Here is a 17,578-nt window from a genome sequence, read left to right as displayed (position 1 = left end):
TAACTCAATGCACAAATGAACGGGGATGCTGGTCCAGTGACATGCCCAGAGGAAAGCCGCCCGTCCTTCATCCCAGGGTGGCCAGGAGCATGGCCCAGAGAGGGACTGCTCAGGCAAAAATGGGTCCTGCTGGCATCCAGGCTGTTAGGGGGACTGAGAACTGAAACAGAAATCACAGCCTGCAACATACTCTAACTCACAAAACAGATAAAGTGTGCTCCACAAAGCCACCGTGGGCATCCCTTTTTAAGAAAAAAACAAACACAAAAACACATTTTTTATTATCTTTTTAGCAAGAAAGAAAGAGAGGGAGAGAGAGAAACATCAATTGGCTGCCTCCTGCACACCTCCTACTGGGGATCAAGCCCACAACCGGGGCATGTCCCCCGACTAGGAACTGAACAGGCCATCCTTTGGTGCATGGGAGGACGCTCAGCCAACTAACCCACACTGGCCAGGGCCTGAGCATCACCTTTGAATGCAAGTTCATTCAGAATCATGTGTTCTAAGAGAAGCCTTTGCAATGTTTGTGTCAAAATTCATATGTGCAAATCCCAAGCCCCAGGAAGATGGTATTAGGAGGTGGGCCTTTGGAGGGCGATTACATTATGAGGGTGGAGCCCTCATGAGTGGGATTAGTGCCCTTTTAAAAGAGGCCCCAGGACCGCCCTCACCCCTTCCACCATCTGAAGACAAAGCAAGAAGACACCAGCTATCAATCAGAAAATGAGCTCTCACCAGACAGCAAGTCTGCTGGGGCCTTGATCTTGGGCTTCTAGCCTCCAGAACTGTGAGAAACAAATTTCTGTTGTTTATAAGCCACCCAGCCTGTGGTATTGTTGTAGCAGCCAGAATGGACTGAGACAGCCCTGGACAAACTGGCCCCACAGTGACTCCACATGAGCTTGTGTGTTCTACAGACAAGACCGCTCACTCACTGTTCCAGCAACCCATCACTTTACCAACTCTGTCCACTCCCTGCCAGTACATCCTCTGACTAACTCTAGTCCCAAGCCCTGTAAGTGCTGTTCCCCAACTGCGCCCACCTTGGAGATGCACACCCAGGTCCCAGGGTGGGCAGCTTGCTGCCACAGAGCAATGGACCCGACTCTGTTGGCTAGAGATGGTCCCTTGTGGTTTCTGTCTGAGGGATATCGCTGCTGGTTACCAAGAGTAGGGTATACAAATGATAGCTTTGAGAAGCTGTAATGAAAATACTGATACATCTGACTGCATAAATCTTTAAACATCTCTATGACAAAAGACACCAAAACCTATGTTACAAGAGGGCTGGTGAGCTGGGGAGGTGTGTGTGTGGGGGGAATGTCTGAAATATGTATAATAGGCAAAAGCATTGCTAGAAGAATCTATAAAGAATCATTCCTCAGCAACAGGAAGACTGAGTACCTAATAAAGACAGACAATGCACACCCAACAAAGGAAGCAAGCACCCATGACCAATAAACATATTACAAGAGATGATCAAACATTACAAAGTCTCATGGCATCGAGTAATAGCCAGGATGATGACAAATGGTACTCGGATACACTGCAGGTAAGAGGGTGGTTAACACAGACCTGTTAGAGGGCAACATGGCATAGTAATGTGACTAAAACGTAAAACATGCACCCCCTGGGACCCAGAAATCCTGCTTCCTGTCTTTCCCCGACAGCAGCGATGATCAGCCTTTTTCACCTTATGGCACACAAACTAATTACTAAAATTCTGCGGCACATCAAAAATATATTTTGTTGCCGATCTGACAAAAAACAACAACACAACACATGGGGGTAACTTGGATTCATTCGCACCAGACAGCTCCTGTTGTGTTGCCTGTTGTCTTTTGTGTTTTTTTGTTTGTTTGTTTGGTTGGTTCATCCTCACCCGAGGATATTTTTCCCATTGCTTTACAGAGAGAGAAACATTGATGTGAGAGAGACACATCGATTGGTTGCCTCCCACATACGCTGTGACCAGTGCTGGGGATTGAACCTACAATTCAGGTATGTGCCCTTGACCGGGAATCGAACCTACGACCCTTCAGTGTGCAGGCTGACACTCTCACCACTGAGCCACCAGCCAGGGCATGTCATTTTTTTTTTTTTAATTTGGCAATCTAAGGGAAACAAGGTCAGTGCCCCTGACTCAATAGTTAGGTATTGCATGTTTTAGCCCTGGCTGGTTTGGCTCAGTGGATAGAGCGTTGGCCTGCAGACTGAAGGGTCCCTGGTTCGATTCCCGTCAAGGGCACATGCCTGGGTTGTGGGCTCGATCCCCAATAGGGAGCATGCAGAAGGCAGCCAATCAATGATTCTCTCTCATCATTGATATTTCTATCTCTCTCTCCCTCTCCCTTCCTCTCTGAAATCAATAAAAATCTTTTTTAAAAATTCTTGCGGCACACTGATTGTTGCCCTACGGCAGTGGTCGGCAAACCGACCACTCGCGAGCCGCCGTTTGCCGCTCTGTTGACTAATGAGTTTGCCAACCACTGCCTAAGGTGAAAGGCCCCTGCCCAGGGTAGAAGCCCGATCTGCTCCTCCTCCTCAGGGACTGGGGTGGGTTTCACTTCCTGGGGAATGCAAATATTCTGAAGAATTCTCATGTATTTCTCGTTACCAAAGTCTCTAAATGGTAACAAGAAGCTCATTCATTCGTTCAACAAGAATTTCTGGGGGCCTGCTATGAGCCAGTTGCCTTGACCAGCTCTTTAATACTTACCACATCGAATCTAAAAAGGTCACAAAATGCCCCAGTGGTTGCCATGACCCCCATTCTAAAGAGGGGGAGACTGGGGTCCGAGGGGTTAAGTGGATTGCTGGACTTCTCCCTGATGCGATCCCTTGGACCAGGAGCCAAGGCACTTCCTGCAAAGGTCATGCTACTCACACACCCACGAGATGAATGCACACATCAGCACCAGGCGTGATCACATATACATCCTTTCGTGGAAGACGGCGTCTAAGATGGATCATGATCCCGCTCCTGGAGTGCATGGCCCATGGGAATCCCCGATCCTTAAGTAGCTTCCTTCAAACCAACAGAATGCGGACGTCACTCGGGGATTCGATCGCAAAGGCTCAGCCTCTCTCCCTTGCTGGCTGCCTGAAGCAGGTTGCTGGGCTGAGGAGGCCCACATGGCAAGGAGCTGAAGATGGCCTCACCCAGCAGCCCCCAGGGGCTGGGTCCTGCCAACAACCACGCGAGTGAGCTTGGGAGGAGATACCACCCCAGCGGAGCCTTCGGGTGAGACCCCAGCCCTGCCGGATACCTTGACTGCAGCCTCGTGAGTTACGCTGAGCAGAGGACCCAAACTCCTGATCCACAGAAACTGTGATCACAATGTGTGCTGTTTTAAGCCAGTGCATTTGTGGTGATTTGTCACACGGCAGTATGTAATTAATACTTAGCACTTTCTAAGGCAATGATTGCCGATGTAGTTCACCTTTTTTTTTCTTGTTCCCCACTGGAGCATGCAGCTAACAGGTGATGGTGGGGGTGGGGGTGGGGGTAGGGGTGGGAATGGCGGTCCAGCTGGCAGGGGCAGGGCCACTGTCCCCCCTCCCCCCACCTGCCTTTCCTTTCCTGGAACATGCCATGCAGTCTGGCCCTTTTCACCTCCACTTTGATTTCATAGACCAGGAGCAGGAGAAAGAAGAAATGACTACAGGGCAACACCAATTTCCTCAGCTCTAGCCACGCTTCAGTTTGAAACCTAAATGAACAAAAATAGACACCCCATTGAGTGACTTAGGCTGGTTAAGGAGGAAGGCTGGGGGTGGGACAGGGTTGATTTTAGCCTGCAGACACGCCAGCAACTTCAGGATGTTCCCACGATACTGGCTGCATTTGTTAAAAATACCTCCAATTCCAAAAATTACAAAGAGTGTAACGAATCCTGTTCACTAAAGCCAAGAAAAACACACCAAGTCAAACACAATGTATGGCTGAAAGAGATGGGTTTCCACCAAGAAGAGGAACGTGAGTGACCCTGCGGGCAGGGCTGGCCCGACGTGCCACGAGCCCTGCCCTGCCCTGCCCTGCCCCGACAGCAGAGCCCAGGTCCTCTCTGGAAACCGGCTGGCCTCCTCCAGGTTCAGGTGCCTCCTCCCCCTGAACTCCAGCCCAGCTAGGCTGTTTTCTGCCCAGCAGCATCCACATCCAGGCACCAGGACCCCAGAGCTCAGGATGGGCCCCTGGACCTTACGCCCAGAGAAGAAAGCAGATCCCCGCCTTAGAGTGGCTCTCCCCGCCCTCACCCCGCAAACACTGTGTCAGTGAGCCAGAGATGCAGCATCACAGGCACAGGACACAGAAGCTCCGCCGGACCAGGCAGCCTGTGGACTGGTGGTGACTCTCACACGCAACCTTGGGCCCGACCCTACAGGACTCCGTGAAGGAGATGCTGAGCCCACCTCTCAGATGGGAGATCCTGGGGCTCCGAGCTTGTGCGGGCAGGCTGTGCGCTGCAGGGTGGCAGCCCCAGGGCCTGGCTGTGCCCTCCCTCCCGTTGTCCACAGAAGCCTCTCCCGACCCTGGTGGGTCCTTCCTGCTCAGGGCCCCCTCCTCCCCTGTTCCTCGCTCAGAGGCCCAGGGACACAGCCCAGCCAGAGCTCCCGAGGGAATCGGTCCTGCAGGAAAGGGGCAGAGTCTCTGCTGCCTGGGCCTCTGTGCCAATCAACCCCCAACTTCAGGTGGGATCTCCTACTGGTCTGCAATGAAGAATGTGCCTGCCAGTGGCTCGAGGTGACCTTGTCGGAGAGCCTGGGTGAGGCAGCGAAGGGCCATTGGCACACACAGGGGCCAGCAGGAACAGCCTGCACATCCACATTCTCACAGGCAGCTGTCTGTGACTCTGAGCCCGGCCCGCAGCTCCGCATACCTGCTCCTCTGCTCCCTCCCATGCACCGGGGGTGGGAGGGGGCGTGGTGGGGGAGGGGCGGGGGAGCATGTGCAGGGACCTCTGCAGCCAAGCCCACGCTGTGATCTAGCCTCTCTCAGTCTCACATTTACTTGTTTTAAAAATGTTTTCATAGACTTTATTTTTTAGAGCAGTTTTAGGTGCACAGCAATCTTGAGCAGAAAGTGCAGAGATTTCCCACAGCCTCCCTGTCTCCACACACGCACAGCCTCCCACCATCAACATCCTCCCTGGAGTGGGACGTTTGCTACACTCGCTGAACTGACGGTGACACGTCATCGTCACCCAGAGTCGGTCACTTACGTCAGGGTTCATTCTTGGTGTCGTACATCCTATGGGTTTGGACGACAGTGTGATGACGTGGAGTCATCATTCGGACGGCAGCAGAGTGGGTTCACTGGCCTGAAGGTCCTCGGTGCTCGACCATCTCTTCCCCGCCCCCCACCCCCCCAGCCCTGGCAACCACTGATCTTCTGCAGTTTCGCCTTTTCCAGGGTCATATAGTTGGAATCACACAGCATGTACGCTTTCATACTGGCTTCTTTCACTTGGTAGTATGTGTTTAAGAGCCCGCCCTGTCTTATCAGAGCTTGATGGCTCACCCCTTTTTAGTGCCGAACACTATTCCATTGGCTAGGCATACCACAGTTTACTTATCCCAGTGGTCGGCAAACTCATTAGTCAACAGGGCCAAATATCAACAGTACAACGATTGAAATTTCTTTTGAGAGCCAAATTTTTTAAACTTAAACTTCTTCTAACGCCACTTCTTCAAAATAGACTCGCCCAGGCCGTGGTATTTTGTGGAAGAGCCACACTCAAGGGGCCAAAGAGCCGCATGTGGCTCACGAGCCGCAGTTTGCCGACCACAGACTTATCCGATTCATGTGCTGAAGGCCGTCCTGGCTGCTTCCAAGCTTGGGCCATTATGCATAAAGCTGCAATACTCATCTGCCTGCAGGTGTTTTTGCAGATACACGTTTTGACTCTGTTGGGCAAATACCAAGGAGCATGATGGCTGGAGTACGTGGTAAGAGTCTGGTTAGTTTTGTAAGAAACTGTCAAACTGTCTTCCTAAGCGGCTATACCATTTTACATTCCCACCAGCAACGAATGAGAGTTCCTGTTGCTTCACACACATTTACTTCTTTTTTTTTTTTTAAATATATTTTATTGATTTTTCACAGAGAGGAAGGGAGAGGGATAGAGAGCTAGAAACATCGATGAGAGAGAAACATTGATCAGCTGCCTCCTGCACACACCCCTTACTGGGGATGTGCCCGCAACCAAGGTACGTGCCCTTGACCGGAATCGAACCCGGGACCCTTCAGTCCGCAGGCCGACGCTCTATCCACTGAGCCAAACCGGTTTCGGCCACACACATTTACTTTTAAAGCAATAGTTATATTTTAGTATAAAATATCTTCTTTTAAAAAATATAAAAGAAATAGAATATCTTCATTGTATAAAGATTGGAAACCAAAAGGAAAACTTTAAAAAAAAAAAAAAGAAAGAAAATCACTGGTGACTCCCTGACCCTTCACTTATTCAAGAAATGAATGAGTGTCTGTCCTGATGGGCAGGTTCCCGGGCTTGGCTGCCCAGCGGCCTGCTGGACCTGTCTTCACCTGGGGGCGGGGGGTGGGGGGTGGGGGGGGGCAACAGACCCAATGCCAAGTGAGTCCTTACCACACACAGGTGGGGTGAGGTCAGAGGGTGAAAGGTCAGGAGAACAGGAAAGCAAGTGAGGGAGGGGAGTGGCGGGATTCTGCCAGGCCCCTTCTGAGAGGTGTTGGAAGGGTTCCAAGATCTGGCAGGATAGATGATCCAACTTGAAGAGCCTTGTTGACAAGCCGGTGATGAACTCAGGCTAGGGACCTGGCTGCTGCACAAAATGCTGGGGCAGTCCGGTCTGATCTGGTGTTTGTATTCATCCTAGTAACCTACAGTGTTTCCAAATCTCAGTATTCTATTTCATTTCTAAAGTTACGAGACCTCAATAGCCTGTACTTCTGTTCAAAGAGAACAAAATGATAGAAATGAATTAAGTGGAGAAAACATCTTTGAATGTGCGCTTCCATTCAGCCACTTTTTAAATGGAAATTCTCCAGATAGAGATAGAGAGGTAGCTATTTTCCTATAGAGATACCTATCTCTCTACCTATCTCTATATCTAAGAACATATTAAATGGACCCTCTATATGCCCATCAGTTAGATCTTAAAATTATTAACATTTTGCCATATCTGCTTTATCTATCCCCTTCCCCTTTTTGCTAAAATGTTTTCCACTAGAGTCCAGACACATTTTATCCCTAAATATTCCAGGAGATATGAAGAGATAAGAATTTTTAAATATTACAATAACACCATCACATCTAACAAAATAAAAAACAATGAAACACAATTCCTTTCCATCATCTAACATCAGCTCGCCCCCGTGTGGCTCCTCCCGCCCAGCGAGAAAGGGCAGAACTTTGCCCCACCAGCACAAATACACTCCAGTAACCCTACTCATAACCAAAAAGACATTTATTTTACTTTGGAAGAAGAGTTTAGAAAAAAAATACAAAGTACTTCAACCAAACAACTGATTTTTATGCTACTGGTCTGTTATTCCAACCCTCACACTCTGCAAGACACATCTCAAATGGGGCTTCCTGATGAACAGGGTTCCCTCACTTCCCCAGCTGTACCCCACAACACACCAACAATCCTTCTAATCAGGGGGATCAAGACACTCTCTCTCTCTGGTTTGGATTATCATGATTTTTTTTTAAATATGTTTTTATTGACTTCAGAGAGAGGAAGGGAGAGGGAGAGAGAGAGAGAAACATTGACATCAATCAGTTGCCTCCTGCACATACCCCAACCGGGGATCAAACCCGCAACCCGGGGACGTGCCCTGACCGGGAATCGAATAGGACGACACTCAGCCGACTGAGCCACAACAGCCAGGGCCAGACTTTCATGCTTTTTTAATGTCACCTCATTCACGTTCCATAAGATTCGCCCTTTTAAAGTATACAATTTAGTGCTTGTTAGTATATCTTAAAAGTTGTGCAACATCATAAACTGTCTAATTCCAGAATATCTTCATCACCTCCTGAAAAAGCTCTGTGCCCACCAGTGGTCACTCCCTGCTTCTAGAAATTTGTCTACTTCATCTAGGTTGTCTAATACGTTGGCACATATATTTGTTTCCTATTGCATTGTAACAAATCACCACAAAATTGATGGCTTAAAACAGCACAGATTTAATATACGGTTTCTGAGGTCAGATGTTTGAGATGGATTTCCCTGGGCTAAAAAATCAAGGTGTTAGTAAGACTGCATTCCTTCTGGCGACTCTGGGGGGAAATCTGTCCCTTTGCCTTTCCAACTTCTGAAAGATATCTGTGTTCCTTGGCTTGTAGCCCCTTCCTCCATCTTCACAGCCAGCTGCATTCTATCTTCAAGACTCACGCTCTTGCCTCCTTCTTTCTCTTATCAGGACCTTTGTGATTACACGGGAACTATCCAGGTAATCCAAGGCAAGACTCCCATATCCAGGTCCTTCATTTAGTCACGTCTTCAAAATTCCATTTACCATGTTAGGTAACACATACAGGGCGTCCATGGAACAGGACACAGACATCTTAAAGAGAGCATTATTTATGCCCACCACAGCATACAACTGTTTGTACTATTCCCTTATCATCCTTTTTTCCCCTGTAACATTGGTAGTAACGTCCCGTCTTTCATTTCTGATTTAACTAATTCGAGTCTTACTTTTTTTCTTGGTTAGTTTAGCAAAAGATTATCAACTTGGTTGACCTTCTAATAAATCAAGTTTTGGTTTTGCTGATTTCTCTATTGTTTTACTATTTTCCTTGCCTCCATTTTAATCTATTATTTCCTTCCGTCTGCTTTTAGTTTGTCCTTCTTTTTCCAGTTTAAGTTTTTTAAGGTGAAAATTTAGATTATTGATGTGAAATTTTTCTTCTTTCCTAATATAGGTGCTTATAGCTTTAAATTTCTCTCTGAGCACTGTTCTAGCTGTATCCCATAAGTTTTTGGTATGTTGTGGGGTTTTTTGTTTTCATTCATCTCAAGTATTTTCTAATTTCCTTTAGATTTCTTCTTTGACTCATTGGTTATTTAGTACTGTGTTGTTTAATTTCCACATATTTGTGAGTTTCCCAAATTTCCTTCTGTTAGTAATTTCTAATTTTATTCCATCGAGGTTATAGCAGATGGTTTGTACTATTTCAATTCTTTTCAATGTGTTGAGACTTGTTTTATGGCCTAATGCATGGTCTTTCCTGGAGAATGTTCCATGTGAACTTGAGAAGAATGTAATTGCCTTTTTAAAGTCCCACCTCCAAATAGAGTCTTATGCACTCTCTGAGGCACTAGAGGTTAGGACATAGGGATTTTCAGTGATAAGCCTATGTAATTCATCTCATCCATCTATAGCACCCAACACATAAATTGTACAAACTTATGCTTTAGCCCTATGTAATTCATCTCACTCACCCATAGCACCTAACACATAGCATGTACAAACTTATGTGTGTTTTAAAACAGTGTGCCAGTCAGTGATGACACTGCAGCCGAGTCCTCTCCTGGCCAACGTATGGGACACAGCGTGTCCCTTGTTCATGTCACCACTAGAGGGCAGGGAGCGCTCACTAATACAGAACCCGGGACCGTGGGGCATTACACAGTCAACCGCTCCCTGGGTCAAGGGAAGACGGCTGATTTCTGAGTCTCTTTTTCTCTTCTCTTGTTCCGTGTCTTGCTGACACGACTAAAGGTCCCTACAGACCCAGGATCACTAAGACGGGCCCCTGCTCCTCCTCCGTGAGGGAAGAGTTCACCTCTGTGCACACAGCCTGCAGGACAGTCACGGTGTAAGGGAGACTCTGGACAGATTCTAGAAAGAATCAGAGAAGATAGTGAATGCAAGCGGCCGTGTTACTGACTAGCAAGCCCTGGCGATCAGACCTCAGACCAGAAGGAGGCCTCTCCCTCATCCTCTCTTCACCCTCCTGTCCCAGCTCTCAGGCACGCCCAGCCACTCCCACCCTCCCCTCTCTGGTCAAGGCCTTCTGAATGCCACCTCTCTTTCAACGACCACATGTTTTCTACTGTGCAGTCAAGGATGGCCACTGCCTGGTGGTGACTTTGGGACTGGGCAGAGCTGCCTGTAACCCTAGTTTTCTACAAGAGGCCACTTTCCAACCTTCGTTATTCAGAGCACCCTCCTCCCACAAGAATGGAATTCCTGGCTGGTTTTATGCACTCTTGCAGGATTCGGGAGTTAGGGCCTCCACATGGTGCCCCCGATCTGGCCTTTGCCTCATGAACAAGTGGGACACTGGCTGCAGATGGAGCACTGGCCTGAGTGAGCACAGAGGCGGCAGGTTACCACGCCGGTGTACCCAGGCAACCACATGTGCTGGGAACTTGAGGGAAATGAAATGGCACCATATACCTAAAATGACTTGGGATTATTGCCAATCTTCTTCCAAGTGCAAAAAATCTAAAATGCTAACATTCACAAAGGTAGGGATTTTTTAAACTTCTAAAAGCATCCTTCCTTGTACTTACTCATGTGCACAGCAGCAAAAGGGGGGGAGCAAGCCAGTGGCCACCCATGGATGAGTGGCTAACAGAATGTACAATGGAACATTATTCCGTCTTATGCACTCTCTGTAAGGAAGGAAATCCTGACCCATGACACAATGTGGGTGAACCTTGAGGACATTATGCTAAGCAAAATAATCCAGTCACAATAAGACAAATATTGTATGGCTCCACTTATATTAGATATTTAGAGAGCTTTCAAACTCATAGAAACACAACAGTGGTTGCCAAGGGTTGAGGGGAAGGGGAAATGGGAATTTATTGTTTAAGGAGGACAGTGTTTCAGTCAGGAAAGATGGAAAAGTTCTGTAGATGCTTGCACAGCATTGTGAATGTACGTGATCCTGATATGGACTCTGCCCCTGACCAAACGTGAAAACCGACGTAACCGATTATCCCATCTGGAGTCCTGCCCCACCCCCGGTCAGGCAGAGTCTCAGGGGGAGGTGGGCTTGGAAGATGGAGGAGGTGGGCCCCTGCCTGCACAGCCCACACTTTCACATATGCCTCTCCCAGGCAGTTGTGTACAACTCTGGACCATTAGTCTGTATGTACATCCCTGTCACAGGGCTTCTTACCTGGGCCCATAATTCTTTAAGGGCCCCATGGGGAGAGTTCAGGGCATCCATGAGCTTGTATGGGAAAATGGGTATTTTCACTGACCTCTAACTAAGACTTAGCATCCATCTGTGTATGAATGTAGACAACTGATGATGGTTTTAGGGGTCCATAGGGCTTACCACGCTACTTAAGGGGTCTGTGGTCCCTAAAGAGGGTAAGGACTGCTATGTCCTCACTCATTTGCAGGGAACCAAGAGGCCTAACTTAGCACTGTTGTCTGTGAGTTCAATATTAAAGAAGCAACAATATACAGGGTGTTCCCCCAAAAATCTACACACACTTTAACAGTTGATAGCTCAATTTTGAAAATAAAATGTATTTTAATAAACACTGCCTTTATAATTATTCAAAGTGTGTGTATACATTTGGGGGGACACCCTATACCAGTATATTCAATATGGTGTCTTTAGACAGAAACACACATAGGTTATGTGCTAATCAGTAAATGAAAATGTTGTGATCAGAGCTAATAAGAGGCTACCCTGTACTTCTCCTGGGAACAACAGTTCAGTATTCTCCGTTAAGAGGTTGGGACAATGCCCTAGCTGGTTTGGCTCAGTGGATAGAGCGTTGGTCTGCGGACCGAAGGATCCTGGGTCCGATTCCGGTCAGGGGCACATACTCGGGTTATGGGATTGATCCCCAGTAGGAGGTGTGCAGGAGGCAGCTGGTCAGTCATTGATGTTTCTATCTCTCTCCCTCTCCCTTCCTCTCTGAAATCAATAAAAATATATTTTTTAAAAAGGTTGGGCCCTAACTGGTTTGGCTCAGTGGATAGAGCGTTGGCCTGCGGACTGAAAGGTCCCAGGTTCGATTCTGGTCAAGGGCATGTACCTTGGTTGCGGGCACATCCCCACTAGGGGGTGTGCAGGAGGCAGCTAATTGATGTTTCTCTCTCATTGATGTTTCTAACTCTCTATCCCTCTCCCTTCCTCTCTGTAAAAAATCAATAAAATACATTTTGTAAAAAATGTTGGGATAAGATAGTCCTGAGCAATGCTCCTAAGTGTGCCGAGCGCACCTCTGATAAGAAACACTCCTAACACAGAATTCCTGGAGCTCCGTGGCCACACTCCCCAAGCCCAGCGCTCTGCCCTGCCCTCCAGTCTCCCAAGCGACAAGTGAGGCTGCAGCAGGTCTGGGTCCCAGTGCCAGATGGGAGGGACTCAACATCTTTCTTCTTCTCCAAGGCTTGAAAGATAATCCCAAAGCAGAAGCAGGGCATTGCTGACAGCTGAAACCACCACAAACAGGATGGCATTTTCACGGGGAAAAACACGCCTTCCGGAGGAACAGAGCTTTCCACACTCTTTGGTGTGGGCCGTGGCTACAGTGTTTGGGCAGGTTCAAGCCTCGGACTGATGAGAAGGCACAGTCCTCTCATGGCCACGTGCAAGTCCCAGCTTGGAGGGCAGAGCCCTCCCAGCACAATTATAACCTACAGCTGTAGTTGTAAGCTTGAACCTATGGTCTGAACACGAGGACCCACGTGCCTAAGTGATATAGGCTGCAAGTAAACAAAGCTTGATCAGGTGCATGTAATTGAATAGGATCAGCACTCAGGAGAATGTTGTAAACATCTTGACTATGCCCTTACTTTGCCTCATGGCACCTGGCTATAAAATAAAGACACGGCTTGTAGTCCGTGGCGCTCTCTATCAGAGAAGCAGCGTCCGACCCAGACCCAGCTTTCATTCTCTTGTCTGTCTTCTCTCAATCCTTCACCGCCCGCTCTCAGGGTCACTGAACCTGGCTGAGCTGGCGTGGCACATAAGTCGCCTGGGGCTGAGTATGCCGTGGCCGTGCCGGCTCGCCACACTTTGGAGAGCATGTTAGCATTGGCTCCGGGGCCGAAGGCAGGTGCAGCTGCCCAGAGGCATCTCGGGAAGCTTGGGTGGGGGCAGATACACACCAGTGCCAGGCTGGGGGTGTCTGAGCTTTCTGGGGCCCTTGTCAATGGAGGGCCTATGCACCCCTGGACACCTGTTTCTGGGAGGTTACAGAGGGATACAAATGCTGAGTCCCCATAAGTTATTCAACCAGCCATCTATTTCTGACATCACTACCCTCTGCTTCAGAATGTCAATCTCCCCAGGCCTCAGTCCCTGCGCCCTGGAGGCCCCTGAGGGCTCCTTCTGGGAGCGGGAGGGAACGGGACCCCACCCAGCTCCGGCCCCTTTTCCTTGCCTGAACTCTCCCACTGTCTGAACTGCACCCCGACAGTGAGAGTCCACACATTTAACAGCCATCATGCACGTGAAAGCACTTCAATTCCCTGCACGATGCTTATGGTCCCCAACCCTTGACTTGGCATTTGAGGCAGCGCCCCAGGCCCGCTATGCCTCTGGTTACATGTTTCTTTACATAAGCGCTTCCTCATGATCAGACGCACATGACCAGACGTACAGCAGGCCAGCTGCTCTCTGAACCCCACCACCGAGGCACCCGCAAGTGCACAGAGAGGTGTTGGATCCAGGCAGAAGCCCTGCTGCCCGCTGCTGAGCTGGAAAATCCCGGGTGGACCGTCCAGCTGAGCGGCCACCATGCTGCTGTCCTGCCAACACCCTGAGCTGGTTTCAGGGACACCCGAGGCGGTTTACAACATGAAAGGGTGGTAACGGGGCCACATGCCATCACCCTTGGAACCTCGGGCAGAGGCAGGCAGGCAGCCCAGCGGTGGGAACAAGTACATGAAACAAGAATGGCATTGAACTTGACAGAGATCTCGGTGATAACAAGGCAACTGGAACAATGGGGGGAAAGTCAGAACCAGGGGTGCAAGAATAATCTATCAGGGCTCCTACCCAGCGCTTTCCTGAAGGGAAAAAGAAATGCAATGAAAACAAACTCTATTTCATGGTGGCAACAATGAAATAATCTCGCTTCTTGCACTCCATTTTATTGGCCTCCAGAGATTCTGTGTTTCTAAAGATTAGCCCTCCCTTGGGAAATGAGGAAAAAAGAAGAAAAGGCAAATTTTCGTTTCCCTCTCATGAAGTCATTCTTTGGAGCAGGTTTCCTCAGGAGTTCCACACGGCACAGCTTGTGAAACTGGGTCCTGGACCCTCTCAGCTCAAATGGGAGAAAAGGCTTAAAGGTATCTTTGAATTCCAGCGAGTCAAAACAGGAACTGCCCAGGCCAGGCTTCTTTCTGAAGCACCCCAAGAGCTCCTTCTGGGTGCCCCGGGGGCAGCCGCATCTCAGGCAGCAGGCCCTCCAGCCCGGCCAGCCAGCCAGATGCTGATTTTGATTCCTGATTAGCAATTGTGTTCAAGAGATGTTTTGAGCTGAAATAATACACAAGAGCTTCCTTAGAGAAAATATACAAGTTCATTTTTTGGAACCACTTAACACAATCCCGAACCAAATAAACGTACATTTGGAACAACATAACACATTTCTTGACTTGGAAGGACTGCTGGTACAAATCGATGTCAGCACAATAGAGATTAATGTGCCTGTTTTATTAGCTTCGCAGGCCCCAGGTGAATGGTGAGCCATTGTTGTTCAACTAGTTAATATTATTTTAAATATAAATCAAGGTAACGCCTAACGACGGCTGAGTCTCTAAATCAACCCACCTTTTCCTATTTGGAACATAAAGTTGGGCTGTTGCCAAGAGCGCTGGGAAACAGAGGGCTACGAGTGGCATTTTAATAAGGAACGTACCCATTTGCAACAGGATGCTGGGCTCACAGCTCACAACCACTTGCCAATATTACAAGCACGTCTTGGGAGTTTCGCATTAACAAAGACATGACGAACTGCTGCGGGAGTTAATAAGTGACTCATGCTGTTCTACTGAGAGAAAGAAGGGTGAGATGGGGTGGCTGGGTCAGTTCGCAGGAGGCCACCGTAACCAAGTACCGCAGCCTGGGGGGCGTGAACAGCAGAAATGTACTTTCTTCCAGATAGATGGTTTCTTCTGAGGCCTCTGTCCTTGGCTGGTAGAAGGCCATTGTCTCCCTGTGTCCTTGCATGATCCTCCCTCTGTGCTTGTCTGTGTCCTAATTGTCTGTGTCCTTATAAGAACGCCAGTCAAATTGGATTAGGATCTGCCCTTTAAAAAAAAAAATCTCATTTTTAGCTTCATCACCTTCTTAAAGACCCTCATCTTCAAATACAGTCATATTCTGAAGCACTGGGGGTTAGGGCTTCAACATATGACTTTGCTGGTGACACAATTCAGCCCATAATTGGGGGGCAGAGAAAAATTTTGGCACCTTTTTGCTGTTGTAGAGGGAAATGGAAAGGAAGGACGCAAAAGGCTAGACAACACCTGATTCCCTGCGGTACTTTCCCCTATAGCACAGCCGTGTGGCCTAACTTGAACTACAGATGAGAGGGAGTGTAGGGGAAGGAGGTCTGCCTCCAAGATTCCCCCTCCCTCCCCCTTCCCCCGCCCCGCCACCAACCTCTCTAATGCTGGACACGTGATCTGGATGTGGGGCTGTGAGTGGTTTTGCATTTGTGTCATTTCTTGCTGAGACAGGGGAGGTGACTGAAGTTGGAGGCCAGCCGTGTGTGTGTGTGTGTGTGTGTGTGTGTGTGTGTGTGTGTGTGTGTGTGATCCTTCTGTAATCTGCCAAGGCAGCAGCATGCTCCCCACCCATCCACCCCCCACCCCCCGCCATTCCCTTGCCCCTCTAACTCCCCAACTTCCCTTGCTACCCAGAGCTCTGAATCCAGGACCCAGTAGGTGCGCAGGCTCCAAGAGCACTTGGAGTGCTGAGCAAAGATGGTTGGCAACCTCAGGAGATGCTCTCCATAATTAGTTAAAACCTTTTGTTTCTACTTTCTATTTTTAGCAAAGCAATGCTTACTCTTTCCATGGGTTTTCCGCTTTTTGGGTTTGACACTAGGATCTGGCTCTCTCTGCACTGTCCACATGGACCCAAAGAAAGGCATCTGGGACCAGCTGCCTATCCCATGCTTGAGTTTCTCTCTCTCCTTCAAGTGAGGGTATTGGCTTTAGCAAACCCCAGGGACAACACTCACTTCGCCATTGTGAACTTCCACAAATTCCACATTTAAGAGCGTCAGGCAGGAGGAAAATCAGAAGAGTTGCCCAAATGTGACCAGAGAGCACCCCAGCTCCACCATGTGTCACCAGAAGTAAGAGAACCGCCTACAGAGTTTTGGGCCCCACGGACATATATTTAACAGAAACCAACTCCTGGAGGCCTCCATCAAACTGAAAAACTTTGTTCATCAAAGGATGCATTTAACAATGAAAATGTAACCTATGGAATGTGAGAAAATATTTGCAAATCATATATATGATAAAGAGTTAGTCTTCAGAATATATAAAGAACTCCTGCAACTCAAGAGTAAAAAATTAAATCGCCCAGTTGAAAAATGGGCAAAGGATGTAAATAGACACTCTTCCAAAGAAGATATGCAAATGACCAAAAAGCACATGAAAAGATGCTCAATATCACTGATCATGAGGGAAATGCAAATCAAAACCACAATGAGACATCACCTCACACCCATAAGGATGCCCCTATTAAACACACACACACACACACACACACACACATCAGTTGGCTGGTATGGCTCGGTTGATTGAAAGTTGTCCCATGCACCAGGGGGTCACCAGTTCAATTCCCGGTTGGGGCACATGCCTGGGTTTCAAGCTTAATCCCCAGTAGGGTATGTGTGGGAGGCAGCCAATAGATGTTTCTCTCTAACCCCTCCTCTCTCTAAAGTCAATAAAAACATATTTTAAAAAAACAACTTAGTGGAGAAACCAAGATGGCAGCACAGGTAAACACCTAAACTGCTGCCTCACACAACAATTTCAAAACTGCAACTAAAAGACAAAACGGACATCATCCAGAACCACAGGAAGGCTTGTTGAGTGGAAATTCTACAACTAGAAGGAAAGAGAAAAGCACACTGAGACTCAGAGGAGCTGCAGAAGTAAAGGCAGAGGTAGGGAGGCGCGGCGGAGAGGGCTAGCAATTGAGTACGCAGCTGGCTTTCGCAATCGGGAGGGAGACAAAAGCTCCCGACTGCTCTGAACTCCAGTTCCGGTCGAGACTCTGGGGACCCAGACTCATTCGGGCAGAAACTGGACTGTCTGGCAGCGGGTGAAACTCGGTGGCGGCTTTCTCTCAGAGGTGCTTGCAGCGATTACCATGGAACACTGAGACACAGGGGCCTATTAGGGCAGGGCTGACGGGAAGCCATTTCTGTCTACCCCGCCCTGAGACTCCACCCCATCCAAGCTGAGCACAGAGGCTTTTGCAAGTCTTGTCTCATAAGGGTGTCTCCAGCACAGAAGTTCTCCCAGCGTAGACACAGCTGATCCTCACAGCCCAGTGGCCTGGAGGTCAATTCCTCCCAGTGATACCAACAACAATCAAGGCTTAACTACAACAAGACTGTGCACACAGCCCAC

Source organism: Plecotus auritus, assembly GCF_963455305.1.
Source record: "Plecotus auritus genome assembly, chromosome: 13".
Taxonomy (NCBI): Eukaryota; Metazoa; Chordata; class Mammalia; order Chiroptera; family Vespertilionidae; genus Plecotus; species Plecotus auritus.
This window is presented reverse-complemented; position numbering follows the sequence as displayed.